The 18,096-nt window shown below is 45.4% G+C and overlaps 1 protein-coding gene across 1 annotated transcript in view; it reads left to right on the top strand.

Annotated features, from left to right (window-relative positions):
- The first annotated feature begins 5,884 nt into the window (after positions 1 to 5,884).
- The window catches only part of LOC120989164, a 122,424-nt gene continuing 110,212 nt past the window's right edge, over positions 5,885 to 18,096 (top strand). Inside the window, exon 1 of the mRNA XM_040417124.1 lies at positions 5,885 to 6,068. The gene's annotated coding sequence lies outside the window, so the exon portion shown is untranslated. The remainder of the gene's footprint in view (positions 6,069 to 18,096) is intronic.

Raw genomic sequence — 18,096 nt, 5'->3', positions numbered from 1 at the left:
ATGAGTCCTGAATATTCATGAGCTCCTGACTCTCCCCGCCCACCTGCGGCTGATTGACAGTTATTTTCCATATGAATCAGCAGCAGGTGGGCAGGGGAGTGGCTATAGCTGTTTATAAAAAAAACGCTGGACTCACTGACATCATGCTGGACTCAAATCAGCTCATTAGCATGCGGCATGTGGCACCTTTGTGTGTATATTATGAGGTAACCATCTGTCACACCAGTAAGTGAATACATCTAAGGTACTTTTTAGTAGTTAATGATTGTATATAATTAGTTAGATTATAATCAAATATCCACATGACAGGTTCCCTTTAAGCACATTTTGCTGCCTTTTGCAGCCCTCTAGCTCTTTCCATGACAATTTTACAGCCATTTTAGTGCTCAAAAGTTCAGGTCCCCATTAACTTCAATGAGGTTTGGGTTCGGGGTCAAGTTAGGGTGCCGAACCCCAATTTTTTTTTCAAGTTCGGCCGAACCTGCCGAACCCGAACATCCAGGTGTCCGCTCAACTGTATTCGTAATGTTGAGCGTATCAAAGTGAATCAAATTCACTTCCATCCGAATTTCAGGAACAATTCAATCTACCTTTAAGGCCTCTTGCACACGAACATGTGTGTGCGCCGTGGCCGTGCTGCGGGCCGCAATGTACGAACACCAACCATGGGGCAGCCGCAGCGGATCGCGGACCCATTGACTTTAATAGGTCCGGATTCGGCCGTTCCGCAAAAATATAGGACATGTTCTATCTTTTTGCGGAAAGGCAGTACGGGACGAAACCCGTGCTTCCGTTCCGCATCTCCGGATTTGCGGACTCATTGAAGTGAATGGGTCCGCATCCGTGATACGGAATGCACACGGAATGGTGCCTGTTTATTGCAGATCCTCAAATGCGGTTTGCAATACGGCCACGGAGCGCACACATTCGTGTGCAATAAGCCTAAGAGTCATTCCGTCATAATAGAAGTCTATGGGCAGCATAACGGATCCATCTGGTTTCCTTTATGCAGGACAGGACTCCTGCATAACGGAAACCAGAAGGATCCGTTATGCTGCCCATAGACTTCTATTATGACGGAATGCCTCTTAAAGGTTTTCGTTTTGCATTCCGTGATAGCCGAATCCATAATGGAATTCACCCAAAACCCGAACACCGAACCTGAATACCTCAGGTTCGCTCATCCCTACCCAGAAGCACTACAGATATCGGCTGGTGACAGCTCATGCAGCCCAATATCTACTCCCCTATTGTGTTAAGATGGCTGGACCATTGTACATAACAAGCACTTGTTACCTCCTGTGTCATCCCTATCTCCACATAGAGTGTAAGCTCCAGGGCCCTCATTCCTCTTGTTTTAATTGTTCACTTGTCTGTTGCTATCATTATAGGCATAGATAATTCTCTAAACCTAGGTGCACCAAATTGCCCCACATTTTGGCACAATTTAAGACAAAATCTAGGTGCACTCATATCAGTAAATGTGAGCCAGTGTGTTAATGTTGGTGTATGGTGAATGACAAATTTATTTTTATCTAAAAATGAAGCCTTAAAAATCTACAACATATCCTGAAGGAGTTAAAAACATGGAGCTTATGCGCGATTCCTTTGCTTGTAATTTCTTGTAAAAACTTCCCATATAGTTTCGTTTCCTTGAAAATCTTACATTTTGGAAACTCCCTTTTTTTTTCACATGTGTGCTTAGTTTTGCTTTTTAGGTTTAACCCCTTGGAACTGTGTAAAAAAAAAATATATATATATAGTTTTTTCACATTTTCCACTCTGCATTCTAAAAGCTGAAACTAGCTTTTTTATAATAAAAAAAAAGTATATTTTTAGCCCCTACAGCGTACGTCAACATGCAGTGTGGCTGCCACAGCAACCGTATAGCTCCCTAAATTTATCATGAAGGGAAAAGTGGTTTGATAAATGTGTCTTAGGGCTCATGCACACAACCGTATGGCTTTTTCAGTGTTTTGCGGTCCGTTTTTTACGGATCCGTTCCGTTGTGTTTCCTTTCCGTTTTTCCGTATGCCATATACATTATACAGTAATTACATAGAAAAAATTGGGCTGGGCATAACATTTTCAATAGATGGTTCCGCAAAAACGGAACGGATACGGAAGACATACGGCCCAGACACACGAAAGACACATTTTTTCGGACCCATTGACTTGAATGGAGCCAATCACCATGATTTGCGGACAAGAATAGGACATGTTCTATCTTTTCACGGTACGGAAATACTGAAACGGAATGCACACTGAGACACTTCAGTTTTTTTTTGCTGAACCATTGAAATGAATGGTTCAGTATATGTACCGCATACTGAACTAAAAAAACGCCAGTATACTGAACGCGAAATACTGTCGTGTGCATGAGCCCTTATCCTTAGGCCTCATGCACACGACCGTTGTTTTATTCCGTGTCTGTTGCGCCGTTTTTCGTGATTTTTTGCGGACCCATTTTGAATGGGTCCGTTGAAAACTCGGCTAATGCACCGATTGCCATCCATGATCCGTGGTTCCAGTCCGTCAAAAAAATATAACCTGTCCTATTATTTACGCGGAAAAAGGTTCGCAGACCCCTTCAAGTCATTGGGACCACTAAAAAACATGGAGGCACACAAGATTCGTCCGCGTCCGTTTTATTCCTATCATTTGCAGGCAAACCTGTCTTAGACCTTTTTTTTACCTTCTGGTGGTCTACCAAAAATAAAGGAAGACACACGGAAACGGATCACGGAACAACGGAACCCCATTTTGCGGAACGGAACACAACAACGGTCGCGTGCATGAGGCCTTAACCTAACACTTTTGTCTAGAAAAGCTGCTCCAGTTTTCCTACCCTACCCTCCTACTGGAGTGAGTGACTTTAAAAAAAAAGTCTCAGTGATAAATCTGGAGTAAAATTCATTAACGTAGCTAACCAACCGACTTTCCCACCCATATTTGAAACTGGAGTGAGTGGTATAAAAATGCAAAAAGGCCCAAAATGTTTGGACAAATGACAGTAGTTACAAACACCATCTGCAAGACTTGGGTCTCTTGAAGGCATAGGGTTTGGAGGTCACTATTAGTAATAGAACACTCTTTAAAGGCATACAGGGGGACATAATGAAACCTTGAGTGCCAGAGTTTTGTGGTCAAAATGTCACAAGTGATGTAGCATGTGGTACCTTGAGCAAAATTTTGTGACCTCAGCTTCACTATTGGTTTTGGAGTAGAAAGGGAGTTTGCTTTCTGCTTACAGCACTTTTCAGCAGATATACAGTACTGTATCATTTGCGACTTTTGAAAAAAGACTCAAAGAATAACTTGCACATACAACATTTGTGTGGCACCTCAAGTCGGCACTGTCCCAGTCTCTGGTTATAACGCGAGTATTCTCCAGGACCTTCCACAGCTCACAGAACAAGCACTCTCCATGAAGTGATCCAGAACTGCTCACAATGATTCCAGGGACACCTCTTGTTAAAGGGGTTTTTGTATATACTTTTTTTAATTGCATATAATAAAAAAAATTGTATAGCCCTGAGTTTTTCAATAAAATGTATCTGTATAGCACCAGCTGCTGTTTGTTCATTTTTTATATTTACCAACATTACAGTTGGTAAATTCTGGGCATGCAAGCCACGGGAACACCCCAAACTCACCTGGAAGCACCAAGTAAAGGCAGGGTCTACATAAACCCTGTCAATTATTTACCCTAGAATTGGTTAGGACTACCTCTGAAATTTGAATACAGTCGCTGCAAATTTGGGATTCTTGGCAACTATGCTTTTTATTTTTTTTCTTATGGTCAGTGTTTGATTACTTTAAATAGTTTGGCCATGAAGCTCAGGCCCAATGCATAGGCTCATGTAATGCATGTCAAAACCTGCTTGGTGGTACATTGCAATTAGAGTTGAGCGAACCTGCCTTATGTAAATTCAATGCGGTATGCCACATAAAAAAGTGTATGGCCAGCCCCGAGGGTTCCGTTCTGCTGGCCATATACTTGTATTATGACGGCATGCAAAACAGAATGCCTCTAAATGTTTTCCGTTTGGCATGCCGGCATTTAATTACGTGATGGATTCCGTAATTCTCTTAAACAAAAGGCAGGTTCGCTCAATCTAATTGCAATCCAATATAGCCATAGTGTAAGAGCTGGTGAGCAGTGTAAGTATTCCCTATGTTAGGCCTCCTGCACAGTCCACAAAATGCGCATCTGCAAAATATAGGTACCGTCCGTTCGATGTCTGCATTTTTTGGGGACCCATTGACTTTATTTGTGGAATGGACCGTATCCATATTTCATGGATCTGCATTTTGCAGACTGCAAAATAAATATGGTTGCGTGCATGAGGCCTTAATGCATGACACCAGGAACAGCATTCCTGGAGACTATCCTACAGGAGGAGGTGAGATCTGTCAGTAAGGGCCATTACTTTGACTTAAATGGATTATCCCATCTTGAATATCTTATCGCTAGGATATGCCCCCAATGTCTTCTATGTGGGGATCCCACCTCTGGGATCCACACATGTCCTTAGAATGTAGCCCATAAAGTGACAAAGGACGCACCACGCATGCAGGGCCGCCCTCTTCATTTCTAGGGGATGCCGAAAATAGGTGTTAAAGATATGTGAATTTTACTGTTAAAGATGTGTGAATTTTATTTTATATTTTTTGTATATCTAGGACTGTAATGAGTTAAACTTTTTCTCTTCCAAGTGCCTCCCTCCCACCCCTCTCTTTGTCTCAAGCCGGAGAAGAGAGGAAGGGGGGCAAAGGGCTGTGCTGTGTGCAGTGTCTGATTTCTCACCTTTCTGCAGGTGTCCCATGGAGTGTGGTGGAATGTGTAAACCAATCATATGACTTGATGATATATGTTGTTCACTGCCTATAGAGAAGCACCTCTTTGAAGTGTCACATGTGACGTATGCAGTAGTATTGTTAGACTGTCCACCATTACAAAATGGAAACCCTTAGATGTTTACATTAGCTTAACATTCCAAGGTGGTACCCACTGCGCAGATGTTAAGAGTGTTATCTCTGTTTCTCTTATCTCTTTTTCTCTTTGACCAATGAAACAATGGTTTGTGTCTCAGTGAGGACTGCCCTCTTCTGAAGATAAATATATGCTTACCTCATGTAATAAAAGTTAGAGAGAGAGATTGCTTTGACCAACTTCTGTGTCAGTGTTCAGTCTTTCTACCACGCGTGGATATTTAACCCCCTGAGGGTACATTGATTCGGAACACCAGAGTGTATCTTAAATGCCCTAATTAAGTGTGGCTTTAACATAGGCAAGTGCTGGCTATTTCTGTAAGCCCCATATAAGTGAATAGAGCCGTACTCTTTCTATTCATTTCAACGGGACCTCTGTAGATCCCCCTCAGATAACACATGGGCTATGCTGTGATAGGGGATGACCTCTCTTAGGCCAATAGTGGCAAGAGCCATTATATAACTTAGGAAGGCTTGACATCCTGGATGATCTGTGGTATAGAGCTCAATCTCCTTGGCCTAGACAAGACAACACCAAGTGTTGCAACGGTTGACCTGTTCAAGAATATTTACCAGCCAAGTGTGAGAGGAACCAAACCATCAATTGCATAGTACCATTTAAAGTGACAGTAGCCATTAAGGTTCCTTGCCATTGTGGAAAGGAAGAAAACTGAATTGTTCCTGCTTTATTACACCATAATATAGTCTAGTCAGCCTTAAAGAATTAGCCTGGATAGGTATATTTACTCAAAGAATGACTCATTTCATTAGAAACGAAACTTAGAGGAATTTATGTAATCTTTAGAATGCAAAAGTACGAATACCATAAAAAGGGTGGAAACAGGGTTATGCAGAGTCGTTTCAATAAAAACCAGGGAATGGTATCTCTTGTAATGTGTAAGCAGTGCTTATCAGTGATCAGAAGAACACATGAAGAAGCAGCTCTTAGCACGGACATGCCTTTCCTGCATTTGTAAAATTGATTCATAACTGACCCAGTGATTCCCTGGGATCTGTCCACAGAAGAGTCTTAGCCATCTTTATCCAAACCCTGAACAGCACAACAAAACCAGGTGAGCATCTACCAACTTATTATATTTTACACCACTATGTATATTAATTTAGCACCTGGTGTGCTTTCTTTAATATAGGCGTGGTGGACATGCTCACTAACGGTTCTAGATAGAAATTAGGAGACAAGGATGAAGGTGGTAGTCCTGAAAGGTGATTCCTGTACATGAAGTTGTAATGCATGCCTTCTGAAATTCCAGTTATTACACCATGGAGGCAATACCATATACACGGTTGAGTCACATTATTATGAACACTTCCTACTTTCAAAAGTGGCAGTAGGTAGCTCATGAATAAAGTCACCTGTCGTAGAGCTGGCTTGGTGGGTAATTAAGGCTGTTTGCACACATATTGTCACAGGTTAAGGGTAAGGGAAAACACCAAATACACACCACAACGAATAGACAACAATCTAGGCCTCAAAAGCTAAGGAAGAGGGATGGTGACCTCCTAGTAATCCCTAGGCCTTTTCCTAACTCCTGCCAGTATGAGCAGATCCTGATGGTGGAAATACTCATACACCAGATACCTATGCCCTGCTAAAACTGACGAGCCCTAGAATTTGGTAGCAGGGGATGAGACAGCTGGTTCCTTCAGAATGAAGGAACCTGCGTCTCCCTGAGGCCTAGAAACAACACACACCAGATAATAAGAAACAGCGAAGGCAACAAGTACTTAGCTTAGAGATGTATGGAGAAGCAGGAGATCCAAGACAAACCAGCACTAGCAACTCCAAGCAGAAACTATCAACCGCATGGTCAGCAGTGTGAGGCGGATCTAAATAGAGCCTCATCACTGATAATGAGCGGCACCCAGTGGCGTACATACAGGGGTCGCAGGGGTCGCACTTGTGACCGGGCCCGGCACTCAAGGGGGCCCGGCCGCTTGTGGACCCGCCCTGCAGTAGTGCTGTGCCTGTATAACCCGGGCAGCCGGCCCGGGGCCCGCCCCCCAGTGTTGACTTTCCTTGCTGCCAGCCCTACCCTCCCTTGAGTCTCCTCCCCCTGAGTCTCCTCCCCGGCCTCCTGTGGACCCGCCCTGCAGTAGTGCTGTGCCTATATATCCCGGGCGGCAGGCCCAGGGCCCGCCCCCCAGTGTTAAGTTTCCTTGCTGCCAGCCCTACCCTCCCTTGAGTCTCCTCCCCCTGAGTCTCCTCCCCCGCCGGCGGTGCGGCGTGCAGGACATGACGTTGAGATGCAGGAACAGGGAGAAGGCGCCGGAAAAGAAAGGGAGAAGGAGAGCGCTGTGCAAAGAAGCCAGTCCGGCTTTCAGAGTGAGTGAGGTCTGATGGGGGCTGAGAGTTGGGCAATGTATGTAAAGTTATGACTGGTGACTTGTGCTATGAAGTAATGGGGTTTTTTCTGTTGTCTTGGGGTGCAGCTCTTTTGTGTAGGCACTTCTATTGAGCTTCTAGTATATGCTTGGATCTAGCAGAGCTGGTTTTGTCATGCATTTCTTTTGCCTTCATATGGTAAAATACTTCATTGGCCTATCAATGGCTTTATAACTAACTCTGCTATATTTCTGTGGCCTACAACCTCTGACTGCCCAGTTGGGCTGAAACTACTACACCCAACATGTTCTGGCAGTAATAGTAAATAGATATTGGTGCAATTCTGAGCTACTAGTCTATATAATAAATATGTAGGCTACATATGTATTATATAGACTAGTAGCTCAGAATTGCACCAATATCCATTTACTATTACTGCCAGAACATGTTGGGTGTAGTAGTTTCAGCCCAACTGGGCAGTCAGAGGTTGTAGGCTACAGAAATATAGCAGAGTTAGTTATAAAGCCATTGATAGGCCAATGAAGTATTTTACCATATGAAGGCAAAAGAAATGCATGACAAAACCAGCACTGCTACATAATGTAGCAGAGCTGGTTTTGCGTGGGAATACCGTGGGTTATACCGAATATCATCCTTTTGTATATAGTAATATACAGTATAATATATATATATATATATATATATATATATATATACATATATACACATACACGCACGCACGCGGCGGCGGGTTGGAGGGGCGTCGACGGGGAGGGGGCCCCATGGATCAGTTTTGCACCGGGGCCCCATGGATTGTGTGTACGCCACTGGCGGCACCTGAGGAGAGGTGAGATCCTGCCAAACAACAACATACATAGAGGAAAACAGAGAGACCTGTCAGATAGCCTCACGTGCAGCAAGTCTATCCATTCTTCTCACCTCTCTCACAGGAGGGACCGTGACAGTACCCCCCTTCTACGGGTGGCCTCCGGACACCCAGGACCGACTTAATCAGGATGCGTCCTGTGAAAGGCCCTCACAAGGCGACTGGCATTCACGTCAGTCACAGGAACCCACATTCTTTCCTCTGGACTGTAACCCTTCCAGTGCATGAGGTACTGAATAGATCCACGAAGAATACATGAGTTCACTATCCTGGCAATTTTAAACTCAAGATTACCATCCACCATGACAGGAGGTGGTGGCACGGAGGATGGTTCAGCAGGTTTAACATATCTTTTCAGCAATGACTTGTGAAGCACATTATGAATCTTCAAAGCCCGCGGAAGCTTAAGACAAATAGCAAACGGATTAATAATTGCAGAGATCTTGTATGGCCTTGGCCCCAACTTCCAAGAGGGTACCTTCAACTTAATGTTTCTTGTGGACAGCCACACAGAATCACCCACTCTCAGGTCCGGACCACTCACACGTCTCTTGTCAGCCATATGTTTATACTTTTTTCCCATTTTATTTAAATAGTTTTGAATCTTCCGCCAAATAGATGACAACGAAGAGGAGAATCTTTCCTCTTCAGGTATACCAGACGTCTCAGTACCAGAAAATGTTCCAAACTGCGGATGGAACCCATATGCACCAAAAAACGGCGACTTATCAGTGGACTCCTGTCTATGGGTTTTTATGGCAAACTCGCCAACGACAAAAATAAATACCACGCCTCTTGATTCTCAGAGACAAAACATCTAAAATAAGTCTCCAGATTCTGGTTAGTGTGCTCAGTCTGCCCGTTCGATTGTGAGGTTAGGACTGTATCACTGATTTTATATTCTGCTCTTGGGTTTTATGCCCCAGGTGCATTATCTTGCACTTATCAACATTACATTTTAGTTGCCAGATTTTTGACCATTCCTCTAGTTTTCCTAAATCCTTTTCCATTTGGTGTATCCCTCCAGGAACATCAACCCTGTTACAAATCTTTGTGTCATCAGCAAAAAGACACACCTTACTATCGAGGCCTTCTGCAATTTCGCTGATAAAGATATTAACAAATATGGGTCCCAGAACAGATCCCTGAGGTACCCCACTGGTAACAAGACCATGGTCTGAATATACTCCATTGACTACAACCCTCTGTTGTCTGTCCCTCAGCCACTGCCTAATCCATTCAACAATATGGGAGTTCAAGCCCGAAGACTGCAATTTATTGATAAGCCTTCTATGTGGGACAGTATCAAAAGCCTTACTAAAGTCTAGATAAGCAATGTCTACTGCACCTCCGCCATCTATTATTTTAGTCACCCAATCAAAAAAATCAATAAGATTAGTTTGACATGATCTCCCTGAAGTAAACCCATGCTGTTTTTCATCTTTCAATCCATGGGATTTTAGATGTTTCACAATCCTCTCCTTAAGTATGGTTTCCATTAATTTCCCTACTATTGTTGTCAGGCTTACTGGCCTATAGTTGCCCGATTCCTCCCTACTACCTTTCTTGTCAATGGGCACAACATTTGCTAATTTTCAATCTTCTGGGACGACTCCTGTTGCCAGTGATTGGTTAAATAAATCTGTTAATGGTTTTGCTAGTTCACCGCTGAGCTCTTTTAATAGGTTTGGGTGTATCCCATCAGGCCCCTGTGACTTATTTGTATTAATTTTAGGCAGCTGACTTAGAACCTCTTCCTCTGTAAAGACACATGCATCAAAAGATTCATTAGTCTTCTTTCCTAACTGAGGTCCTTTTCCTTCATTTTCCTTTGTAAAAACTAAACAGAAGTATTCATTGAGGCAGTCAGCTAGTTCTTTATCTTCTTCCATATACCTTCCTTCTTTTGTTTTTAATTTGGTAATTCCTTGTTTTAGTTTCCTTTATGTATCTGAAGAATGTGTTAAAGTAGCCCTAAATTAGAGCATTTGAGATACACTCTGGTGCTCCAAATCAATGTACCCCTAGGGGGTTAATATCCACGCGTGGTTGAGAGACTGGACACTGACACAGAAGCTGGTCAAAGCAATCTCTAATTTATTACAGAAAGTAAGTGGTATATGTATCTTCAGAAAAGGGCAGTACTTTCTGAGGCCCAGGCATTATTTCATTGGCTCAAAAGGAAGAAGAGATAAGAGAGAGGAGATAACACCCTGGCATCTGCGCACTGGGCACTACTTTGGAATGTGAACTAATGTAAACATCTGGTTATCGTCGCCATTTTGTAATGGCGTTTATCCTAACAATAATACTGCATACGTCATATGTGACACTTCAAGGAGGTGCTTCTCTATAGGCAGTGAATAATATATACATATCATCAAGTCATATGATAGGCTTATGCATTCCTCCACAATCTATACACCTGTACAAAGATGAGAAAACAGACCCTTTCCACAGCACAGCCCCCCCCCCTCTTTTCTCCGGTCTTGAAACAAAGAGGGGGGTGGGAGGCACTGTCACGGCCATGGCTATGACCGTGACTCCTCAACCGCATGCGGTTGTCAGTGGTTTAGTTTGTTTGTCAATCACAGGTGAGGGCTGTGGTATTTGCCTCACCTGTGGTTGCCGCTGGCAACAGTATGTGGCAGCATAGCACTCTGAGCTGTATTGTGGCAGCTTGCTATGTTGTGCATGCGGTTGCACCTAGCAATCTTTCTGTTAGGTGTGTGTGTATGTATGTCTGTGTACACTTTGTGTTATGTGTGGTGTGCACTTACATCTTCCCCTCACTGTGGTTGCCCGTGGCAACGTTTGGTCGTTGTGTGTACATGTGGTGGCAGTGTCCCGGCCTTCGGGCTGACTCCCAGGACATGAGTGCCACCCATGTCGTTGCCTGCGGCAACAGCCACAGTGTGTGTGTTGTTTGGACACTTCTCCTTTTAAGTGTGTGTTTCCCTTCTTTGGTGCTGGAAGGGTTAACTCCCTTCCCAGTGTGTGTGTGTTTCACTGGGTGTGTCCGACTGTGGGGTGTGGCTTCTTGGCCTATAAAGCCTCACTGTTTTCCCAGGTCTGCAGGTTGCTTCAGCCATGTTTAGCTGGAGCAGCCTCCTGTGTTTTCTACCTGCCAGTGAGAGCCACCCCTGTGGTCATAACCATAATGTCACATTTAAGTTTATGTCTAGTTATGTGTGATGTCTATTTGATGTTTCCTTGTGATTTTGTGCAGCTATGGATCTGGGTCCCTGTGTGGGGATGCGTTGTGATCTGCACCCTGCCAGCACAGGGATCCAGTCAGCAAGGCTGTGGCAGGTAGGTGGAACTCCTTGTTCACCTGCCATATCCATAGAGCTGTTTATGTTCCCCCTTTTCCAGCAGCTTGGCCATTGAGACTCCTGCTCCTCCGTGCCTAGGAGGAGTGGGTTGTCTTACCCTGCTCCTTAGCCCAGGGACCGGACGGAGGGTAAATCAGGGCTCCTAGGTTCCTGCGCATGGGTCCTCCTACCTTTAAGGTCGGCCCATGCAGATAGGAGTTAGGGTCAGGTTAGGGATGCTGTAGGAGGTGACCTGCTCCCTAATCCTGTTGTCCTGGCCGAGCAGCCATAACATCAACTGGCATCGCACGGCTGAGGATTTCCCCCATCCTCAGCCGTGACAGTATGACCACAGTCGCTTCTCACGTGGCGTCCCTCGAAAGAGGGGGCAGCATGTACCGCCATCTGCGGAAGGGGTGCATGCGCGTTCTCCGGAGGGAGAGCGTTATAGGGGTATCACCGGTTACGGCGTGGTGAGTGGCATTCCCGCCATTCCTTTCTCACCGTGTCCGTGCTGGTGTCTCCTTGTTTGTCATTCCCCTCCCCCCCTCCCATTGTTTTTTGTGCCTCACCAACCTTCCCCTTTTGTTGTTGGGAGGGGCTTTGAGGGGTGTGAGTATCTGTCCCTCGAAAGAGGGTGAAGCATGTACCGCCGCCTGCGTAAGGGGTACATGCGCGCTCTTCGGAGGGAGAGCGTTCTGGGCGTTTCGCCTCTGACGGCGCGGTGAGTGGCGTTTCCCCGCCATCCCTTCACCGTTGCCTCGTTTTGGCGTCCCCCTGATTTTATTGCACGGTGGTGTTTCTTTGGTATGCGGTATGCATACCTTCGAAAGAGGGTGCAGCATGCAGTGCCATCCTCTTGTGGCCTGCATGCGCGTTCTCCGGAGGGAGAGCGTTCCGGGGGGATCTCCGTTAACGGCACGGTTGGTGGCTTATTCCCCGCCACCTTACCTTCCGTGTCCGTGTTGGGGATCCCTCGTCCCTCTCCATGTTCTCATCTCTGGTCGTTTGCTGGCAGCACTCCGTAAGTGGTCCGGCTACGTGCTGGTTAGGAGTGTCTGCTGCCAGCGACTGGAGTGGGGACGAGTGTGGAGAGTCCCCTCGTCCACTCTCAGTGGTTCCATTCTTGTGTCGCTGGTGCGGGCTGCAGGCCTCGTCGGACTGGCTGTGTTGTGTGCTGGGAGAGGATGCAGCTGACAGCGACTTTCTGGGAACCATGTCCTGAGAGTGGACGTTCCCTTCTCCTATCCCCTTGTGTTTAGTCTCTCACCAGTTTCCTTTTTTTTCGGTGGGGGGGCTTTGAGGGGTGGGAGTGTCACGGCCATGGCTATGACCGTGACTCCTCAACCGCATGTGGTTGTCAGCGGTTTAGTTTGTTTGTCAATCACAGGTGAGGGCTGTGGTATTTGCCTCACCTGTGGTTGCCGCTGGCAACGGTATGTGGCAGCATAGCACTCTGAGCTGTATTGTGGCAGCTTGCTATGTTGTGCATGCGGTTGCACCTAGCAATCTTTCTGTTAGGTGTGTGTGTATGTATGTCTGTGTACACTTTGTGTTATGTGTGGTGTGCACTTACATCTTCCCCTCACTGTGGTTGCCCATGGCAACGTTTGGTCGTTGTGTGTACATGTGGTGGCAGTGTCCCGGCCTTCGGGCTGACTCCCAGGACATGAGTGCCACCCATGTCGTTGCCTGCGGCAACAGCCACAGTGTGTGTGTTGTTTGGGCACTTCTCCTTTTAAGTGTGTGTTTCCCTTCTTTGGTGCTGGAAGGGTTAACTCCCTTCCCAGTGTGTGTGTGTTTCACTGGGTGTGTCCGACTGTGGGGTGTGGCTTCTTGGCCTATAAAGCCTCACTGTTTTCCCAGGTCTGCAGGTTGCTTCAGCCATGTTTAGCTGGAGCAGCCTCCTGTGTTTTCTACCTGCCAGTGAGAGCCACCCCTGTGGTCATAACCATAATGTCACATTTAAGTTTATGTCTAGTTATATGTGATGTCTATTTGATGTTTCCTTGTGATTTTGTGCAGCTATGGATCTGGGTCCCTGTGTGGGGATGCGTTGTGATCTGCACCCTGCCAGCACAGGGATCCAGTCAGGCTGTGGCACGTAGGTGGAACTCCTTGTTCACCTGCCATATCCATAGAGCTGTTTATGTTCCCCCTTTTCCAGCAGCTTGGCCATTGAGACTCCTGCTCCTCCGTGCCTAGGAGGAGTAGGTTGTCTTACCCTGCTCCTTAGCCCAGGGACCGGATGGAGGGTAAGTCAGGGCTCCTAGGTTCCTGCGCATGGGTCCTCCTACCTTTAAGGTCGGCCCATGCAGATAGGAGTTAGGGTCAGGTTAGGGATGCTGTAGGAGTTGACCTGCTCCCTAATCCTGTTGTCCTGGCCGAGCAGCCATAACATCAACTGGCATCGCACGATTTCCCCCATCCTCAGCCGTGACAGGCACTTGAAGAAGAAAAAGTTAACTCATGACAGTCCTAGAGATACAAAAAATATAGAATTAAATTCACACATCTCTAACAGTCCCCCCTTGAATTTTAATACTCTCCCTAAACATCTGTCCCATTGCTCCGCCTCCTCTTCACCAGCTTCCACGACAAGCCATTCCTAGTGAACAGCCTCCCATGACACTGGATTTGAGCACGGGGAAGTCAGATGATCTTTCCCTAATTTGCGTTGACATCACATGGGGGAGACTGGAGGTCATCAGTGCTTCTGATTTGACTGGACCGAAGTTTTCATACAATTTTCCATATTCTTTTGAGTCATGATCAACAGTCACACAAGGGAAAACCAGTCTCAACACTTCCTTGAAATCAATCCAATTATGCTTTTCTTTGAGCTTCACTGTGCTTGTGGTCAACAACACTCGGAATGGACCATCAAACCAGGGTTTTAGGACTTTTCTAACGTGTCTTTTACTACCACCCAATCTCCAGACACAAGTGGGTGTGTTGCTGGTACTTTATCAAAACCTGGAAGTGAAGCAAAAACTCGAAAATGTACTTTAGTCAAATGCTTGTATCTCATCAAGCATAGCTAGTACAACTACTACAGCTCTGATGCAGAAAGGGGCACCTCTGGCCACGGGATCAAGTTTGGCTGAATAATATGCTACGGGGCGTTATTGCTGGCCATGAAGTTGGGTGAGGACAGCTGAGTCATGGCCACTCACTTCATAACAATACAATCTAAATGTAATAATCTGATAGGCCCAGTGTGGGGGAGCACAAAATTGCCAGCTCTAGGCATAAAAAGCATCAACCACCTCATCTGTGAGGTGGTAGGGACTAAAGGACAAATCAATCACAGTGGAATGAGTAGAGGTAATCGGAACCAGAGCCAACAAGGTGTGTGTATTGGGCACGATGTGGGTGTTAGAAACTGTGGCTTCATTAACGGCATGTAGGTCATGTACCATCCAATGGTGAGTGGTTTTGCTTTTCTCAGCTTCTGGGAGTACTGATACAAACATGGACCAGGGAATTTTATCACTAATGGCCAACAAACAAAGTTCCTGGTCGTTGAGGGCACCTGTAAGCTTCACAGTGCCGTCCTTCTGATATGAGATACTAGCATGTACTTTTGCAAGCAAATCTGCACCCAGGAGGCAACAAGGGGCGTTACCACTGACCAGCAAATGGGCAAGCGCATCTTGGTTAGGGGCAAATCTAATATGGATGGTTTCTGTTGAAAGGGGAGTGTACTACTTTCCCATCCACTTCTACCCAAAGACTGGTGTCCTTGGAGAGTAAATCAGGGGAGGCCATGTTTGCTGTGCACAACTGTCTTGGCTGCTCCAGTATCAATCAAAAACGGGACTACTTCTTTTATCACCCAGAATGAGGGATATCATTGGGCCAGACTGAGTCTGCTAAAAATATTTAAAAGTAGAACCGATACTGGATTTCCTGTTTCCTAATCTTGATCTAACTCCCCTTCCCCCTCATCTGTCTTTGTGTTTTCCTTATGACAAAAAAACATGGGTGTCTGTGGGGACGGACAGTGATCCGGGCATGGTCAACATAGAATACAATCCTCTCGTGTGGTGTGGACGAGGAGTACCACACACAGCACAACACTCTCTCTTCTGGGATCTGGGTCCCACAGACTCTGCAGGCCCATCTACCAGGACCATTATAGGGTGGCAGACTTACTTTTTCCTCACTTCAATGAGGCGTTTGACATCAGGGCTGAAGCAATGCCAAAGGAACGCTACCTATGGTTGGCACCACTGAACCAGCCAATGCTGCTTGATGTTACTCTGCATTTTGGCTTACAGAAGTATCCAACTTTTCCTATCGCGGAATTAATATACTGGAAAACAGGACTCATCTTCCATGGGAGTGTCTTATAACTAGTGGATGGGCACAAGGGCTGTCGTTGTCTGTAACATCCACCCCTATCCTCCTCCCTCCGCTCTGAGTCATCTAAGTCCACCCCTTTCAGTAGGACGCTGTGGTCCTCCTTTTGTCTGTCAGTAGTGTGCCAGCTGTCCATTAGAACAGAGCTCTGATGTTTAGCACAACACTTAACATGTAACACGTAACTTCAAACATTGAAACAAACAGATCTGAACACACAAAGGGCCCATAAGAAACTTTCATTGACTTCAATTTAAAAAAAATTACAGCTCAATCAACACTGTTGGCACCAATAAAAAACCAAAAATCTTCTAAGGAAAATAAAATAAAATTCTCAATGCGCATATTATTTAAAAAAACAAATATCGTACTCCATACGCATTCACATTTTCATGTACTCATTTTCACAAACAGCTCATAACCACGCCCTTATACATAACATATGAATTGCATTCACAGCTCTGCTAAAAACATCCATCAGTCTTCACACATTTTCGGCTCAACTACAACTCAAAGCCACACCCATTCACATTCCACTGAATCATTTGTCTTCCAACCCAGCCACATAGTTTTCTTTGTTTCATCCCAAAACTTGCAGCACAGACAAACACAGCTTTCCTGGAAACAGATAACCACACCCAGAATTGCTGATGTTCTATGTCACTGTTGTGCTGTGTTTTCCAATGTCTTCTGTTCTTCATTCTGTGATTAATCAACTCTTATAAGAAGACAATATACATGTTATAATCATACAGTCATTTTGTTAAAAGCTGGATTACCACATTACACTGCTTGGGAAAGAAGAAAGAAAATTATTAAACAATTCTTTGTCTTGTATAATATATTACACATCACTTACTCTGCATGATTCCCTATTTAAACACACACATATTATTAGGGTAACAAAACTTAACCAGTTCATTTCTGAACATTTAACACAAGAGCCTTTCTGATTGCAGACACTGGGGCACTTTCTTTCTTGCTAGTGCCATCAATTAACATCCTGACACTGCTCTGTTTTCTCACTCATTAGAACCCCCCCCCCCCTCAACATCACAGGAGTTCTGATGCCCACAGTCTGTAAGCACTAACTTCACAGATTCTTACAGATTTTCATCCCTGTTGCCAGCCGGGCGAGCTGCTGTCCGGGGCCACACTTTCTCTAACATTCTTTTTCACATTTTAACTTTCAATTCTCCATTTATATCACATCCTATAATCCCCCTCTTCCCTCGCTACTAGCTAGGGGCTGTATTTTCTCCTTCTTCATAATACTGGGACTGACCCATTTCAACAGCAGTATTTCAGACTGACACACACAAAACAGAGGTTACTCCTCTTTAACCCTTTCCTCCACAGACAAAGGATTCACCCTCCCCTCTGGTTGGCTCAAATCTGACTATCACGTCTGACTAGTCAGCTGGGACTCCCCGCATGTCTTCCCCTTTCCAGGGGTCAGGCGGGCTCCGCACGCATCTTCCTGGGGGTCAGGTCAGGTGGAGAATATCTCTGCAGTCTTCCCTTATCTAAGGGTCATGTGGCTCCATGCGTCTCCCTGGCCAGGTCAGCCGGAGTTTACTTTGTCCCACACTTCGGCGCTACAGCGCCCCCTTCCAAACCAGGAGGTTACTGTCCCCTCCCTTTGTCTGTGGTTTTACCGTCTGTGCTCAATTCACTCCTCAGATAAATCACAGATACACACAAAACATATACACACCAGAGTGATCTATCAATTCAGATTATGGTTCTATGGACCCCAGGCTTTCAGCATATTAGCCGACTACTATTCTTACATGGGTACCACCTCACAGCAGACTAAGCCAACATGAAGTGATGAACTAAATGGCATTAAGGCGGGTAAGAGTATTCTTACCGTTCTATTAAAGCCGGCCATCTCCTCTCTGCCGTTCGTCAAGTCCTGGGGCCTCTTGTGTGTCGGCTGTTGATGCTCCCTTCGCCTTGGGGTCCCATCTGGGGTGCCATCTGTTAAAGTAGCCCTAAATTAGAGCATTTGAGATACACTCTGGTGCTCCAAATTAATGTACCCCCAGGGGGTTAATATCCGTGGTTGAGAGACTGGACACTGACACAGAAGCTGGTCAAAGCAATCTCTAATTTATTACAGAAAGTAAGTGGTATATGTATCTTCAGAAAAGGGCAGTACTTTCTGAGGCCCAGGCATTATTTCATTG

The sequence above is a fragment of the Bufo bufo genome, chromosome 1 (genome assembly GCF_905171765.1).
Source record: "Bufo bufo chromosome 1, aBufBuf1.1, whole genome shotgun sequence".
Lineage (NCBI taxonomy): Eukaryota > Metazoa > Chordata > Amphibia > Anura > Bufonidae > Bufo > Bufo bufo.
The sequence above is the reverse complement of the archived record's forward strand: the minus strand, read 5'-3'. Positions and strand labels throughout refer to the sequence as shown.